The sequence below is a fragment of the Pseudorca crassidens genome, chromosome 2 (genome assembly GCF_039906515.1).
Source record: "Pseudorca crassidens isolate mPseCra1 chromosome 2, mPseCra1.hap1, whole genome shotgun sequence".
In the NCBI taxonomy this organism is placed as follows: Eukaryota; Metazoa; Chordata; class Mammalia; order Artiodactyla; family Delphinidae; genus Pseudorca; species Pseudorca crassidens.
The window spans coordinates 147,018,304-147,034,999 of record NC_090297.1 but is presented as its reverse complement, the minus strand read 5'-3'; the positions used below and the strand labels follow the sequence as shown (position 1 = coordinate 147,034,999).

Sequence of the window (16,696 nt, the reverse complement as noted above, 5' to 3'; positions counted from 1 at the left end):
CACATACAATCTTCCCACATCTACGTTTCTGAGGTAGGGAGTCTGAGTGAGACCCACTTCCCAAGGATGCACTGCTCAGTCTACAAACCCAAGGATGGACTTGCAAAGCCTTCTACCTTCTGCCTCATCGCCCACCTATGTGGCACCATCTTCCGACTCCTGCACCGCGTTCAGTGGACACAACTCAGCAGCCTGACGTTCTTCAAGCTCATTGGGATTCCCAAGGGCTGTAAATAAAAAATCATGGAATCTGATTCCGCTACCCCTGCCTCTCTCTGACCCATACTAGGGTCATAACTTTCCTCCTGTCTTTCAGCAACTTGATTTGGGTCCTTTCCAAAGTCTACCTGCAACCTTCTGAAGAGTTAAGCTCTACATTAATAATCATCTAAGACTGTTGGAGCTGGAAGGAGCGTTAGAGTCTGTCTTCTCCAGCCCCATCTCTTGACAAATGAGAAAACTAAGATCCACAGATGTGAAGTGACATGTCCAGGGTCACACAGCTCCTTAGTAGCAGGTGGGCAGCTGGAATCCTGGTCTTCTAACTTCCAGACCTCAGGCAGTTTGAATCACCTTATGAGAAGGTGGCATTATTGTCCGAGACCCTACCTGGTCTCAACTTAACCATATCCCTGGAGCCATTTGCAAGTGAAGACACATATCTGATGGCCACGTAGTCCATAAGGGATCCCGGTAATGGGAGGGAGAAGAGCCTGGGTCAGCTATTTGATATTATTTTACTTCACTTTAAGACTCAGCCAGAAATGCTGAGTTAAGGTGCTGACCTAGATGGTGCACCTTTATTGCACAGTCACCTCAAAAGGAAGGTAAGGCAACCTGCCTCATTAAAGAGTGAAGTGGCAAAGCAGAGCTTATGAACACCCTGGTTATATCTTGCAACAATAGCATGATTAATTCAGATCACTCCCTGATGCTTCTTTTCAGACATTCAAACCACTCATGGTCTGCAACCGTTTCCTCAGGCCCCAAGCAACAGAAATCCCACACTCACTCCATCTTCAATTCTGCTGGAAAGAATCTGTGTTTGGGTCTGGGAGGCTGTCCTGAGTGAAATGAACCCTCGGCTGAGAGCCCAGGACACTTGGGTTTATTTGTTATTCACTGAGTAACCTTGAGCAAGGGGGTTTACCTCTCTCTGTGTTTCACCTGTGTGTGAGAGCTAAGTCGGAGGCTGAGAAGTAAACAAGACAATGTCCCCAGTTGCCTTTCAGTGTATGGAGTCTGTGACATTGGCTGATACCAATATTCTTCACTGCTTCCATTTAGGGCAGAATGAGAACATGGGAAACTAGTATTTATTGACCATTCACCATGTGCCAAGGGTTGTGCTGGGGCTCACACCAGTCTGTGATGTGGTATTAGCTAAGTCTCAGATCTGGAAACAGCGATCAGAAATGTAAAGCTGTTCATCCAAAGTGACACAGTTAGTGAACAAGGGAGCCGGGATTTAAGTAAGTTTCTCTGACTCAGAAGACCTTCTTCTTTGCACTACATCACACTGCCTTCAATAAAAGATGAGTTCATATTACTGAGAGATAGTGGGGTGGGAGGGTACAAATTGACAGAGAGACAGAGAGGGACCCAAGGATACAAATCATTCAAATGCCAACAGTCAAGACGTTTAAGTAAATGAGGGATGAGGGCTGGAAGGCAAGTGATAAACTCATTGCCTTCTTGAAAGGACCTGAGATTCAAGGTCCAGCAGAATGTCGTAATGAAGAACTCCCGGCCCAGGATTGAAAGATTTTTTTTTTTTTTTTTTAAGGGGAAGCTGAAATCCGGAATTTTATGTGAAACTACTTAATTTACATCTGTGGCCCTAACCCATTCTCAGGTTCAATCCATACACCCCTTCGCCCCTCCAGTTTATCAATTCTGGAAGTTGAGAATAATCTCCTCACCACAGGAGTGAGAAAGATTGAAACATTTCCCTTTGGGACCCTAGGAAGGCCTCATCTCTGATTTCCTTTCTAGAGGAAGTGAACCTTCTGGAATGTTCAGAGCTAGGATACAAGGGCGCTGTGATTCAACCAACCCCACTGAATTGCTGGGGCTCATACCAGCAATTCTCTTCTCCCTTGGGGAGCTGGGGGGAGCCATACATGCCACTAAAGCCAGTACGATTACCCTTTTTTCTAATAAGCAACAAATTATTTGAGAGGGACTTGGTTGAAAACTAATTCTACCTCTATAGTTAAATCCAATTATACCATAATTACAGGGAGTCTGCACACATCAGAGCTTAGCTGGAGAAGAATAGGAACACCACGGTTCTTCAAAACATTGGCCAGAGGTAAACCTATAATTTCACTGACCATTGACCTGGCAGAACCTTCATGGGAAAGTAGGTACACTTAGCTCTTGACTTGCCATCAGAGGACAACCCAACGGGTGCCTCTTGACCACTGTGTGGCATTGGCTCTCTTACGGTTCAGAAAAGACAGGAGTATGGAGGTGTCTCTTATTTCCTTTGAAACTGGTTGAGAAATAAGAATGGATGCATATCTCCAAGCCCAAATAGAATTAGGCACTAAGCATATGGAGAAATAGGAAACTCTCATTGTTAAATCGTTACCATTCCCTACTTTTATTATGTTTTTTCTTGAGGTGGGGATGAAAGGAACACTTATAAATAAATAAATAAATAAATAAAATCTACAACGAAAACCTTTGGAAGCATCTCTCTTTTTTTTTTTTTTAGATGTTGGGGGTACTAGTTTATTAATTTATTTATTTAGTTTTGCTGTGTTGCGTCTTCGTTTCTGTGCGAGGGCTTTCTCGAGTTGTGGCAAGCGGGGGCCGCTCTTCATCGCGGTGAAGCATCTCTTATTCATTGCCAAAAGCCCATTTACTTGTCCATTTTTCATTCTCACGTGGATCCCCCATCCTCAGATTTAAGGGAAATGTTCAATTGTTGTCCTGGCTACAACACGAACAAGAGGCAGGAAAACTTTACTAAAGCTTGGAAGGTCTGACACATGCAATATCATACCTGCACATTTTGTTAAATAATATTCTTCTGCTGAAAGTCCACAGACATGTCCATTTCTGTTGAAACCCTTTCAACTGCCTTCACACAGACTCCAGGTTTCACTCTGAAGGGAACAACTAGCCAAGTACCTACTGGGGGAAAATATCCTCAGGGCTTTGCTGAAGACAAGGTTGATTTTGTAGAAGTAATATCATGCTATGATTCCTCCCTAATCCCCACCTCATTTTTGTCACAAAAAATACATGACTGAGAGGAAGTGAAGTTTTAGCCAATTCATCATGCAGGAATTAAACCCTGACACTGTGCAGGGCATTGTGCTGTGTTCCGTGGGGACGAAGAAAATGACTACAGGTATGAAAATGTGATGGGAAGAGCAATGGCAAAAGCCCTGGCCCAAGGAGTCAGGAAAAATCTCTTCTCAAATCTCAATCCTAACACTTCCTAGTTAAGTTACCTCATACAACTTAACCTCAGTTTCCATATCTGTAAAATGTCTGTGCCACGAGTATTATAGGAAAGCCTGGCATAACCATCATAAGAGAGTCATTCATGGAGAGAAGAGTGTAATCAAAGGCACAGAGATGAACCTATTTGCAGGGCAGGAATAGAGATGCGGTTGTAGAGAACGGATGTGTGGACCCGGGGTGGGGTGTGGGGGAAGGAGGGGGTGGGATAAACTGGGAGATTGGGATTGACATATATACACGACTATGTGTAGAATAGATAGCTAGTGGGAACTTGCTGTATAGCACAAGGAGCTCAGCTCGGTGCTCTGTGGTGACCTAGATGGGTGACATGGGAGGTCCAAGAAGGAGGGGTTATATGTATACATATGGCTGACTCACTTCGTTGTATAGCAGAAACTAACACAACATTGTAAAGCAACTATACCCCAATAAAAAACCAAAACAAAACCTTATACACCCTGAAAACACACACACACACACACACACACACACACAGAGTTAAAAAAAAAATGTGGATGATGTGGATAGCATCTACTGGAAACAGGAAGCAGCCCAGTGGGACTGGAGCCTGGGTTGCAGGACCAGAACCAGGCCCCCCTCAGGGCCCTCAGCATCCCTGCTCCAATGTGCTCAGTGTTGCTGAGGAGAAAAACAGGCAGGGAAGCCGGCCCTAGGGAAGCAACGTGGAAAACCAGTGAAGAGGGAAAGATGAGATCTGAGGTGTGCTCGTAAGTGCTTAACAACAAACTCTCAGGAGGACCCTGATTTGTAGCATGGTATAAGTACCTCCACGGTGGCTGATTTCAAGCTACCAACACATTTAACAACCAGATGGGAAACTATTTCCTGAAATGTTAACAATTGGCTCTCACAACTGCAGTACATCTCTGGGTTGGGTTGAGGAAAACTGGGGAATACCAGCCAGGTCCTCAGTGCCAAACACAGAACCCAAAAACAGGATATACCTAGCAACTCGAGTCCATAAAACTCTGCATTTTAACATTTTGGAATCTCAGGTGTGATAAACATTCATCATGATTCTGAAAGCCTTCACAGTTTTAGGAGAATATACCCATGCATTATCCAGGCATCACTATTATGCCCATTTTACAGATGAGGAAACAGAGTGACTTGCGACTTGACTAAATGGCACCATTAGCAATGAATGGAGTCTGACCCCTCTGCCCAACCCAGAGGGGGTCTCACTGCCTAACACCTGGTTCAGCCCCACTTCAGTAAGAGTGAGCCCTCCACCCCATCCTGAGTTTCAAACGATGCTGAATAGACTTAGGTCATCCATCCTCCTAGCCTTTGGAATGTGAATCCCAGGGTTACCGGTAAAGCTCTGGCCAAATTCTTCCTCAGCTTGCCCTCATCCCATCCCCCACTCCAGCATGACAAACCCCAAACTCCTTCTCTCAGGCTTCTCTCTGGGCCAGCAAGGTGCTGCAATCTCATCACCTCCAAACAATTTGCTTCAGTCCTGCTGCGTGTTCCTGCTTATTAAATTGTAGGATTACCCCACTCCGCTGCAGCAACAGGGCTCCCGGACTGGTTTATTGTTCTATTGCTCAGAACTGCTGAACTCAGTACCAGCGCCGCTTCTCCAGGACTATGCCTGACGGATGAGCTGCCGCCCGCCAGCATCTGAGAGCAGAGACTTGTGCTCCGAGCCCCAAAACGACTCCCCACCTGAAGGTTTGGTTTCCAATTATTTCTTCTAAGAGTGGCAGGTAGAAGAGAGACCCAAACTTGGCTTATTTCCCCCTCCAACAACTCAGCAAGGGTTGGAAACTTTCACAGAAAAGTTTTGCAACTGTCCAATGCTCCGCCTCTTTTTCTACCTCGTTCATTTTGCCCACCTAATCGCTTTTCTGTGACTAGCAGGTAAACTGGGCTAAAATGCCCTGATGCTGTAATTACCTTCAGGTACACGTGCACACGTGGGCACGGACACGCATGTGCGGGCCAACCCTACCTGGTGCCGAGCTAAGCATTCTGGTGGCCTCAAGTCTATCTGTCTCCCTTTACCAGCTCACCAGTCAGTTTCTCCCCATTAAAACTCGCCCCTCTACTGCTGATCTTCCCTCTTTACTTAGCAAATTCTAACTGGCATCTCATGAAACACACAGAAACACGCGGTGAGGCAGCCAACAGAGATTGCCAAACTTGATTACCTGTGTAGGTCCATCTTGCAGAGGTGCTGATGAAGTTTGGCTAGATTTTTTTTTTCCTCCTAGGCAGCGTGGGCTCTTTCAATCCCCTTCCATACCTCACTCCAGATCCCCCAGGTAGTAAACCTGCTGTCTGGTCAGTGACCCAGGGTAGAGCTTGCACCTTTTTATCTTTTTCTTTAGGAAGAAGGCAACCTGCCCACCCCTGCTCAGCCCTGCCACCCCAAAGGAGTCCCCACACCAAATTCTCTCTTCTCCAGTTGGCACATTTTCTCTTATATTTCTGAGCTCATTTGGGTAGAACCTCTTCCGTGAAGCCTTACTGATATACAAGGCAGGGACAGAGGCTCCTCCCTCTTGGCTGCTACAGTGCTAGCTAGCACAGGGGCTACTGTCCTTGCCCCTCCCTCTTGTAGCCCATGTCACCACACTGGCTCCCTCACTGCACTGTAAAGTCTTTACGTCTAGGGGCTCAATCTTAGCCATCCATTGATCTCCAGCATCTGATAGAGTATCTGGCACATAGTAGGTGCACAAGAAAGGTTGAGTGAAGTTATCAGTGAACAAATGACACCTGTCTCTCCTCTGTGTTCTCCAAACCCTCTAGTTCTCCAAATGATGAGGGCCACGAGTAGAGGACAGAGGAAGGTGCAAGCTATCTCTAGCTCAGCGTTTTTTGATTCTGCTCTTGATGTCAAATAACATGAACTGCTTCAGCTTTTCAAAGCCTCTTCTATTAAGAATGCTCCCCCACCCCTCTGCTTTCCTAAAGTGGTATTCAGATGTTGATGTAGAAAAATAAAATCTCAAACAACCATTCTCCATGGAAATGGAAGTTCCCCCAGCCCAGAAAACCTCCAAGCAAGTTGGAGAGACTTTCTTTTGGAGGCAAGAACTGTAGGAAATGTCCAGAGTGACAAATGTGCTAAAGACAAATGATTTTGCGTTCATGCACCATAATGTCCCCTGGGATCTCTCTTCTGTCCAGGAGGGGCATGTGGGCAGGCCTCGAAGTTGTTTCTCTCACCTGAAGGACTAGGTTAGGCCTTGGGAGGGAGGGGCCTGGGAGAGGAGACCCACAACAGGGCCGGCTTCAGCCCGCCTTGCTGCCTCTACAGCTTCCAGAGAATGTGCCCACCTCAGGAATGAGGGGTCTCCAGCCCCAGCCCAGAAATAGATGAGTGAACAACAAGCCGTCAGATCTCCCAGAGCAGGAAAACATCTGGTGGCAGGTCCTGAAACTCTGGGACAGTTCTGATCCATATTGGAGTGTAATGGGGCCAGGGGAGTTGGAGGCTGTGGTGTTAGCCCCAGACCTCAAGTCTCCTCAGTAACAGAGGGTCAGAATTCCCAGTTCAGGCCTCTCCTCACCTTCACCCAGTCAACAAATGTTTACTGAGCACTTACCACAAGCCAGGAACTTCTAGGTGCTGGCTTTCTTTAAAGAGGTTCAAGGTCTAGAGAGACAGAAAGACAAGAAATCAATACCTATAAGGTAATGTATTATAGAGGTGTGCACTGATCGCAGGATTGTATGTGCAGAGTGGGGATGTGGTGTCGGGAAACAGTCAACGTACAAAGGGCTGGCTAGTGAAAAGCAACCCCAAACTCAACTTCTGAGGGCACAACACTTGCACCAGGCAAGTCAACTGAGGAGATACCATGAAGCGGGAGGGAAGGTGTATTCACGAGGGCAGGAAGGGGCCTCCATTTGATTTATTGACTTGGGTTTAGGGCTTTGGCTCCACCTGTTCAGACAGGTGTTCTGTACCACCCGGTGGGTGTATGCAGAAAGCATGCCTAGTCTTTCCACTCTGGGGTGAGCGTTTACCCTCTCTGAGGGGGCTCTATGGACTCCAGAACCATCAGGTTTCTTTCGCTGCCTGCCTGTGTCCTTTGTGATCTATTTCTAAGAAGCTACTTCTATAGGGAACAGGGGATAGGAAAAGAAGTTACCCCTCATTCCATCCCATGAGACCACTAGGAACAAATATAAACCTCTTTTACATGGCACACCTTCATGTATTAATGAAAACAGCTATCATATCCCTCCCTCTACTCCCCAGTAATTGCTTCTCCAGGCTAATCAGCCCCTGTCTCTTAATCCTTTGTCAGAGTGATCTATGTTCAAGTCCTCTCACCATTCTGATCATTTTTTTCTCACTTTCAGACTTGTTTTGACCCCTCTTAAAATGTGGAGCCCATAACCAAACATAGTAAACCAAGTATAATCTGAGCAGTACAGAGTAGGAATATCACCTCCCTTGTTTCTGGTCTCATATTTCTAATAATACAACCAAAGATAGAGTTTCCTCTTTTGGCAGCCATATCAAAACATTGAGTCCCGTAAAGCTTACCATAAGCTCAAATCCTAAGTTTTTTGTTTTGTTTTGTTTTCTATTTATGTTGCTGCTGAATCACATCTTCCCTACCCTACATGTGTGCGGTTACTTTCTGGGCCAAAGTACAGAACTAGGTAGAGGCAGATGACTTAGCATGCATTCCTCCTGACTTTGGGCCCTGAGAAACCTCTCAGGAAGAGGTCCTCCTGACTCTTCAATATGTAGAGTGGAGGCCCAGGACCAGTGGAAAGCTGGTAATGAAAGCTCCAGTCCGCAGGCAGCCCAAGGGGACCCTCCCCGTCCCCCAGGCATAGGCACTGATGTCCCCAGCAGGTTCCTGGGAATAAGCTGTCTCTCTGTGTCATACTATCCTTCCTGTTTCACTCCAAGAGGCCAGCCCGCTCCAAATGTTGTACAACAGGGCTCTTTGGAAGCTCCTCTGCTGTCCCTCCCCAGTAGAAAGAATTGCAGCTGATTCCAGACCTTCAAAGGAAGACCTCAGGCACAGTGCAAGGTGTGGAGGTACAGCTTCAAACTTCGATGAGCTTGTAACCAGAATCTAATTGAATCAGGTACTAGAACATTTGGGAGACTTTGCAGTCTTTTGCCTGTTTCTTCAGAAATAAAGAGGTGACAGTCAGTTAAGGGGCTGGAGGTCAGAGCAGAGGGAATTTTCGTGGGTTTCCAGGACCCAGAGAGGCATGTGTGGACCAAAGATCCTCCACAGCACAGCAGCCTGACTCAGGCATGGTGAGGGGAGAAGGAGTCAGGATCAGGGATACACAGTCAAACCAAAATGTGCAGTTCAGTTGGAGAAAATGAGCAAATCCCGCTAGAATGGCCAGCTCCTGAGTGGAGATGGGAGCCCCGTGCTCCCAGCCCGAAGCCCTGCCCTCCCCAGTCCGTTCTCCTCTGCCCACAAGCACACACTCGCAGGCAGGCAGGCAGGGCGGCAACCCTTGAAAGAGTCTGGAGAAAGCCTCTTAGAGACGCGGACCTAGAAGTCTGGGGGCAAGGAGGACTCCTAGGGCTTTCACCTCTCAAGCTGACTTTGGAACAAAGAGCCAGACCCAGGGGTGGGGAGACAGGAGGCTTTCCGCAAAGCCACCCTGATGTGCTTCCCACCGCCTTGTTGACCCGCCATACAAACCAGTGTCCAGCCAGTCCACAGAGCATCCTCCTGGACCCTTGTGAATCAAGTTGAGGGGAAGGTAGATACTACTACTACTAATAAAGGGCAGGTGAGACTTTCCCGGCCATGTCAGCTGGGCTATAATTTGTTCCCATTTTGCTGAACAAATTCAGAGATCTAAGATGACCCCTGGAGGGGAAAGAATCTGACCAGCAGGATTTGTGCCTATTTTCTGCCCTCGGTACCCCTCGTTCCCTTCCCTTCACCCCACATTTTGGGGCCAGCAGCGAGCCACCTACCTCTAGTCCTACCTGGGAGCGGGGTGAGCTTCTGAACTAGAGGTCGAGGGCTCCTTCCTCAGGTCTTTCATTCAAGCCAGGTCCTTACCAACTTCCTGTCCCCTCCTCGTCTTTTCAGAGTCAGCTCGGGTGTCCCCTTCTCTGTGGGACCTTCCCTGAATCTCATAGACAAAAGTTGGCAGCTTCATTTTGGGGGGTATTCATCGTGTTTTTCTCATTGGCCTGTTTTTTCTGTCTGTCCATGTACATGTGTAACTAAGTTGGGAGTTCCTCAAGGGTAAGCACAGTCCCTCACTCACCTGCTACAGAGTTGATGCCATCGTGGAGTGAGGCAGTGAGGGAGAGAGTGAATGAATGAAATAGAGGGAGGGAGGGATGGACAAGGACACAGAGTGAATGAATGAAATGGGGGGGGATGGACAAGGGCACAGAGAGTGAATGAATGAAATAGAGGGAGGGAGGGATGGACAAGGACACAGAGAGTGAATGAATGAAATGGGGGGTATGGACAAGGGCACAGAGAGTGAATGAATGAAATACAGGGAGGGAGGGATGGACAAGGGCACGGGGTCTCTACTCCACAAGTGTGGCTCATCTTGGTCATCTCTACTTCTCAGTCTACATTACTGGTTGGGAAATGGAAGAGCTGAGGCTGTGATAAGGCAAACTGAGTCCAGATGTCAGGGAAATGATGTGCCCTGATGGTCTGGGGGAGGAGTCCATAGACTTAAGAAAGCTCTCACCTGGAAAATCTCCCTCCCATCAGCCCCAGTGGAACCTTTTCTTCTTCCAGAAAGAGTGCAGAATGCTCCAGGCAGACGCAAGGCCCTCCAGAACTGGGGAAGGCAATCACGGAGTGTCTGCTGTAAAGAGCCCTTTAATGGAAGCCAGGAGATCCAGGTATATTTGAATCTTAACCCTACACTGGCTGCATGAACTTGAGACAGAAATTCTCCTCTTAGAGCCTCAGTTTTCCCATCTGTTTGGTAAGAAGTTTGGATTGGTTGATGTCTGAAGAGATTTTGAGCAGAGAGAGAATTTGTGTTCTACGAAGCGCTGTGGGACAGCACGGCCCCGCGATATCCTATAAATTGGGTTCTTTAATTCCCCTCCTTTCCTGGGAGGGGGGGGAGGAATCTACTTTCCCTGAGCACCAGGAGATCTGCCTTAAGAGCACATGGAAGTCAGGCTAGGAGTCTCGGCAAAATACACCACATCTGAGGAGACTTCAAGTGCCGTTGCCCTCTCGGTGTGGCAAGAGGGAGAAATGGGGAGAGGGAAGAAGGAGATGGGGAGGAGAGGGGGAAGGGGAATTAAAATAATCAGTGGTTGATAGACCAACCTCCTTAATGTTCCTAATGAGTTGTCTGGCTCTTTCTCCAATTCCTGTTGTCTCTTCCCAACTTCCTCTCACACGGGGTAGTGTTTTTCCCCACCCCCTGGAATGAAAGAGAAGAGGGTCTGAAAGCCTCTTGGATTATAAAAGCCTCTTACTCTTCACGAGGAGCGCAGCAAACTCACTCTGTACTAAATGCCAGGATAACCCACTGGCTGGGCCTCTCCTCGGACCCAAGGGTCCCTGGATGGGGTGGCGGATCTCTGCTGGATTCCTGATGTGCACTGCGTAGAGCTAGGACCCGGGAGTACGGCTAAAAGCTCCAGGGGCCATCCAGTTCCACTACCTGCGCGCACGTACGCGCGCGCGCGCACACACACACACACACAGCCCCTCCTAGCCGGGATAAGATCTGAGATTCCCTTTCTTCCCTCCCCAGGTTTCTGGGAGGCCAGGAACAGCGCTCAGATCACCTGAGTCTCTCCAAGGATAGAGACCTCCCCTCCTTTTTCTGGTGTTTACAGAACAGTAAGAAAGCGAGGTTAGGTGCAGAAGGGCCTCGCCATTCCTGGCCCCCAGGGGTGTGGGTGCTGAGAGGCGGAGCCAGCGGCCCAGGCCTCTCCGCATTGGGCGGGCTCGGCAGGTAACCCGAAGCTTGGCGGAGAGGTGCATAAATAAAGTGTGGAACTAGCACCACCTCCTTGAAAGGGGCTGAGTCCTACTTCTTCACCTTTGCCTTGGAAAAACCGGCTTCTCTCTCTTTTATTGTCTGTGCTGAAAGTTCAACTGAGCCCCACCGTACTCCAAACTCTTTCTTTCTGGCTGAATTTGCTCCCCTCTCCTCCATCTCCCCTTTCCTCTGCTTTCATATGCTTTTTTAATTAAAGGTAAAGTGACTGTTCAGGACCGGCCCCCACCTGCCCTCACTCAGGACCCATTTCTGTTCTGCACGGGCCTGCTCAGCTGGACACTTTATACAGTAAGTGCTCCTCGTTTCTTATTCCCGGTCCTCAAACCTTAGGAGTGAAAGAACATTCCAAGACTTGGAATTCCTTTTCTTCCTCTCATGCGCACGAGTCTCCAGCCATCCCTTTGTTCTGAATTATCTGATGAAAAAAATCTATGTATTGTTTTGAATCAAGCTCAGAGGAGGCCCCGTTACCTGAAGGTACAGACACTCATACTGACAGGTGAGTCTGAAATCTCTGGATTGGGGGGTGGGGGGCATGGGAAAACCAAAGCCAAGAGTCTCCATTAAGAGAATCATTGGGCAAAAAGAGAAGCGAGTGAGCTGTGGAAGAAGCCACAGCCCCTGGAAGTTGGTTATCAACCTCCCCCAAGGCTAAAAGAACTGAACCTGCTGTATGTTCACCAAATCCCCAGTCAGTTCCATGTTCTCTCAGAGACTGCCAGGGATCCCAGGCAATAAATCTCCCTGATAATCGGAACTGGTGTGGTGAGGTGGAAGCTAATCAGTTACGTACCCTGATTGCAGTTCTGTCTGGTTTCGTGAAAATTTACCCAATGAGAGGAACAGGGGGCTGACTGGCTTTTCAGTCCTGGGCTAGAGGGTGCAGCCCTAACAGGAGATTCAGGACCTGGGTTCCGTTCTTTGGTTCTCATGTCCAAGTTGGTTTTATTAGGAAGTCATTTAAGGCACAGTCCTGAAGGCGGTTGGGCAGCACAGGAGGGCAGTCAGGGGATGAACTTACTCTATAGCCAAATACATGTGTGGTTTGCTTCTGCAAACAAACCCCACAATGCACGTGGCTAAGGCAAAGGTCACTGGGACATCAAGTTGGCGAAGGCATATTGGGCAGAAGAATCTTGAACTTGAGGTATGGGGTCCACAGTGGGTCAAGGTTCCTGATACAGGTTTCAGCTCATCCTTTCCTGTCTGTCATGTTGCAGCTGCAGGTCTGTAGGGTGAGGGGAGGGTGATAAGGGAAGGGCCTGCCTTTTCTGGGCTCTCTAATATCAGTGCTACCTCCTATTTGCACGGCCTTTCACAGTTAAAGTGCTTTTACAGACTCTGCCATCACTGGAGTATCCACCCTGGAGGTTAAGGATCCCATATGAGGGTGATGCTCTCTGCACACTCCGATTGAGGATTTGAAGAATCTGGTGGATGGTACATGTTGGGAGGGGTAAGAGTGGGGTAAGGGAGGTCTGGAGGGAGAGGAATTGTCCCTTGTGCTCTCTGATTTGGGCTGAAATCCAGAGAGAAAGCAAAGAATCCCTTCCATCCCAGAGCTATTTCCTCCCATCATCGCCTGCCATCATTTATCAGAGCCAAACAGGTTGGTCTCTTTCTTCCTTTAACTATGAAATGGTTCAAAGACAGTGCAGGGAGACCATATCATCTAGATCATTCACAAGTGGGGCACATTTCTCTCTCATGATTGAGAGCCGCGCGTACTTACGAAGAAGCCTGATGGGAGAGGATGGGCCAGCCTCCTTCCTCCCGGTACCCAGATCCCTGCCCAGAGCACACCCTGTGTTCGCCCTGACCAAGGAAAGTGGGGCTCTGCCTCAGCAATGGCTGGAACCCCGAGCCCTTGTTGAAGAGCGTTTTCTGAGATGCCCAACGCCCAGGGGGTTGGATGGGGGGTGGGGAGCCACGTTACAAGCCGCTGCCTCCCTGCATCGGGCCAGAACAAGCCCCAGGAAGAAAGTATTCCAAACAACAGGGTGGATCTGCCCTAACTCACCCAGTCAGCAAGTCGGTGCTGAGAACAGCCTTTTATGGGGCTTACACTGAGCCCAGGGCACGTCTGAACACAGCGAGGAAGGGGAGGGGCAGTAACTACATAGCAACGGGTGGATGGCATCTCTTTGTAGGAGGACAGAGAGCTCTCAGAGGGTTTCCATCCTTTCTGTTTATCAGTCTCTGAAATCCAGGTTATGGCCTCCCTCTCCACATTCCCCATCCCCAAGCCCCGAGAAGATGTACTGGTGCCATTTCCAGGAAGTTTGGGAAAGCATGGGGGGCCCCCGGAAAGTGGCCATCCTAGATGAGTCTGTAGGAGTGAGAGCAAGAAGGCTCACCCTCAAAAAAAGAAACAAAAACAAACAAACAAAAAGAAAAATGGAAAGGGCTTCCCTGGTGGCGCAGTGGTTGAGAGTCCGCCTGCCAATGCAGGGGACACGGGTTCGTGCCCCGGTCGGGGAAGATCCCACATGCCGCGGAGCGGCTTTGCCCGTGAGCCATGGCCGCTCAGCCTGCGCGTCCGGAGCCTGTGCTCCGCAACGGGAGAGGCCGCAACAGTGAGAGGCCCGTGTACCGCAAAAAAAAAACAAAAAAAAAAAGAAAAAGAAGGCTCACCCTCATGTGCCCTCCTGCCCCAGCCCCGACCAGGGTGCCTGGCTCCAGCCGGCCATTCTTCCTCCCATTTCGCACCCGCAGATGGGCCTGCCAAGTGCTGTTCACGCTTTCTGGACAGTGTGTTCTGGAGGGCAACGCCCCCGCCCCTGCCTCCCTCCGCCTTGGTAAGCAAGTGCACAGTAGATGGATTCTTCTAAAGCACTTTCAGAACACCTGCCTTCTGTAGCCAGGACCAAGCTCAGTTACGGCCCACGCAGGGGGACACAGACCAAAGAGGAGGATGACCAGCATCCATCTAGGTAAACACAGAGAAGCTTCCACATGGACTGGTGTGGAATGGCTGCTTCCAGGGCAAGAAACGGCAAGGGTCCCAGTCCCGCAGGCCATCCCCACCACTCAGCATCTTTGGTGCTGCAGACACAGGGGGATCTTGGTGAGCTGGATCTCTGCAGCTCCTGGGAGGAAGTGATCCTGGGGAAGATGTGAGTACTCAGATCTCCCACACCTCCCAAGTCTGTGATTCAAAGATCCCGAAGGCTTTCGGCCAGGCAACAACCCTGCGTGCAGAGGCCAGGCTTGACACGTGGCCCACCCTCTGAGAAAAAGACCTCAGACCGTCCATGTGCTTCTCTTGTCCTTCATTCCACCGGAGTCTGTCTCATACCCAACCAGATTTCAGTGGAGTGAAGTTCAGGAGGCGTGGAACTGACACCAGAGCAGCTGCAAGCATAGCTTTGACTTGGAAAAGGAAAGGCCCAGTGAGAGGTGTGAGAGATGCAGACATCTGCTGTGAGTATCCTTCCGCAGATGGGACGGGCGATGGGCAGATTGGCAGAAGCGCCACAGATGGGATCTGCTTATTCTTTCCGAAATGAATGCTATGGACGCGTGTGTTTTCTGTAACTCATAAAAATTAAAAGTTTTCTGTCTCTGTGATTCACGCTGTTGGATGCCGACTCCCTGGCCTTCTAAGTCACCTCCCCTTTGAGCTAAAACGGAGACGTGGGCTTGAACAACCGACACAGAATCCCTGCTCTCCTTGGGTTCTCCAGGCAGGTGCCTGGAACACTGTTTGAAATCAGCAAGGAAACCTACTGCCCTCAGCCTCCCTGCAGTGCCAGCAGGACCTGCAGAATGGTGTAAAAAAAAACTCTATTAAGATGTCTAAAACCCATTTATATTGTAATAAAATGAATGTAAGTACGATTTAAGTGAGGGCAGATTGCAGATATTTGAGACGCTATACAAGATATATCTCATATAGTACGGGTGCAAATTCTGTAAAGGTTAATGCACTCAACATATTTGACACATAAAAATGTCAGGTCTAACATTTAATCATTTATCCATTGTAATTGCCCTTATATGGGGCTCTTCTCCCCAAGACATATGATTAAAACACCAGGCTTGGTGGAAATCCGGAAGGCGAAAAAACAAATAATACTTCTCAGCTGTCAGGCTCTATGATTTGCTTTGAGAGATTTAGCATTGATTTCATTGGCTTTACAGTCCTGTGTGGTTTGCCTTTTTTTTTCTCCATGTCTCTTCTTTAGGGAAGAAGAAGGTTGTGGGGAACAGGGTGGGCCCCTAAGTCCAAAGGAAGTCCCACCCAGTTACTGAGGAGATGCCCAAGCCTTTCTGTGAATTGCCCCTTCCTCAGGTAAACAGGGGCTCCTTCAGGGAGCCAGTCCACTAAAGAGGCAAAATCTGAACAAAGCCTGCCCCTGACAAGACTTCAGAAAAACCGGTTTTCACCTCCAGAATGTGCCCCAAATGGCAAAAGTCAGTAGATGTCCCTAACTTGGCCGAGTGGTGTTTTTCTTACGAGCTGGCTATAAAGGAGAGTCCAGCTTTACAGATGGACGCCTGTCACTTGGGTATCGAAGCCCCCTCCCCCAGCCAGTGACCTCTGAGGGGAGGGGCCTCTTCACCCCTCCACCCCTTCCTGGGACTCCGCCCCTCAGAAATACAGGGCTCCCAGACTGAGGGCAGGAGACAAGAGGAATAAGCATTTCTCCAAAATATTTTCCTCTACGCTCTACGTGATGCACTGTTGGGTCTCCATACCCCAAATCGCACTCCAACACCATCTTCCGCAGCAGGGACACAAGAGTCTGAACTGCCCCCTCCCCCTGCTGGTGCAGCACGGGCAGGGTGGTTAATCTCCCATTCGGAAGGAGCGTGAGCCAGCCCGGAGCCACCTGCCAGGGAAGCCAGCATGTGCTGTGAGCTGGAGCGAACTGCCCCATCCGTCTTCCCCATCCAGCCCCCGCTATTTTATGTCCCATATCTTCATTGCAAAGCATGGCTCGCCACGACGCAACACAGAGAAAATGATTTAATCAAATTTCCCCTGCAACAACAAGCAATGTTGCCCTGCTCGCTTTATTCATGATCTTTTATTGAGGCAAAAGGCAAATATCATTAAGCCAAACCTGAACAGACAAATATATACAACCACTGGTAATTTCATAGGTTGTGCTAATGGTATACACTGTAGATACAACCTGAGAAGAGTAAATTACAATCCTATCAATAATACATCACACCCGGGCTCTGGTTTCCTAGTTCACGAGAAAATGTGTACTGGCAAAAGGCTCTCCAAACA

General features: G+C 48.8%; 2 long non-coding RNA genes across 5 annotated transcripts; one reads left to right on the top strand and one right to left on the bottom strand.

Moving 5' to 3' along the window:
• Positions 1-2,630: 2,630 nt before the first annotated feature.
• LOC137219878 (uncharacterized) lies at positions 2,631-11,246 on the bottom strand. 4 transcript variants are annotated; one of them, XR_010941294.1, is made up of 5 exons: positions 10,949-11,246; positions 10,770-10,866; positions 9,428-9,582; positions 7,062-7,111; positions 2,631-2,944 (listed from the first exon to the last, which is right to left on the bottom strand). It is a non-coding gene; the product is annotated as an uncharacterized lncRNA (long non-coding RNA). The 4 variants fall into 4 exon arrangements; XR_010941292.1 differs by having other exon boundaries at positions 2,635-2,944; positions 10,770-11,241; XR_010941295.1 differs by lacking the exon at positions 10,770-10,866 and having other exon boundaries at positions 2,635-2,944; positions 9,428-9,588; positions 10,949-11,241.
• On the top strand, positions 10,226-15,017 carry LOC137219879 (uncharacterized). Its single transcript, XR_010941296.1, has 2 exons — positions 10,226-10,327; positions 11,651-15,017. It is a non-coding gene; the product is annotated as an uncharacterized lncRNA (long non-coding RNA).
• The last annotated feature ends 1,679 nt before the right edge of the window (positions 15,018-16,696 follow it).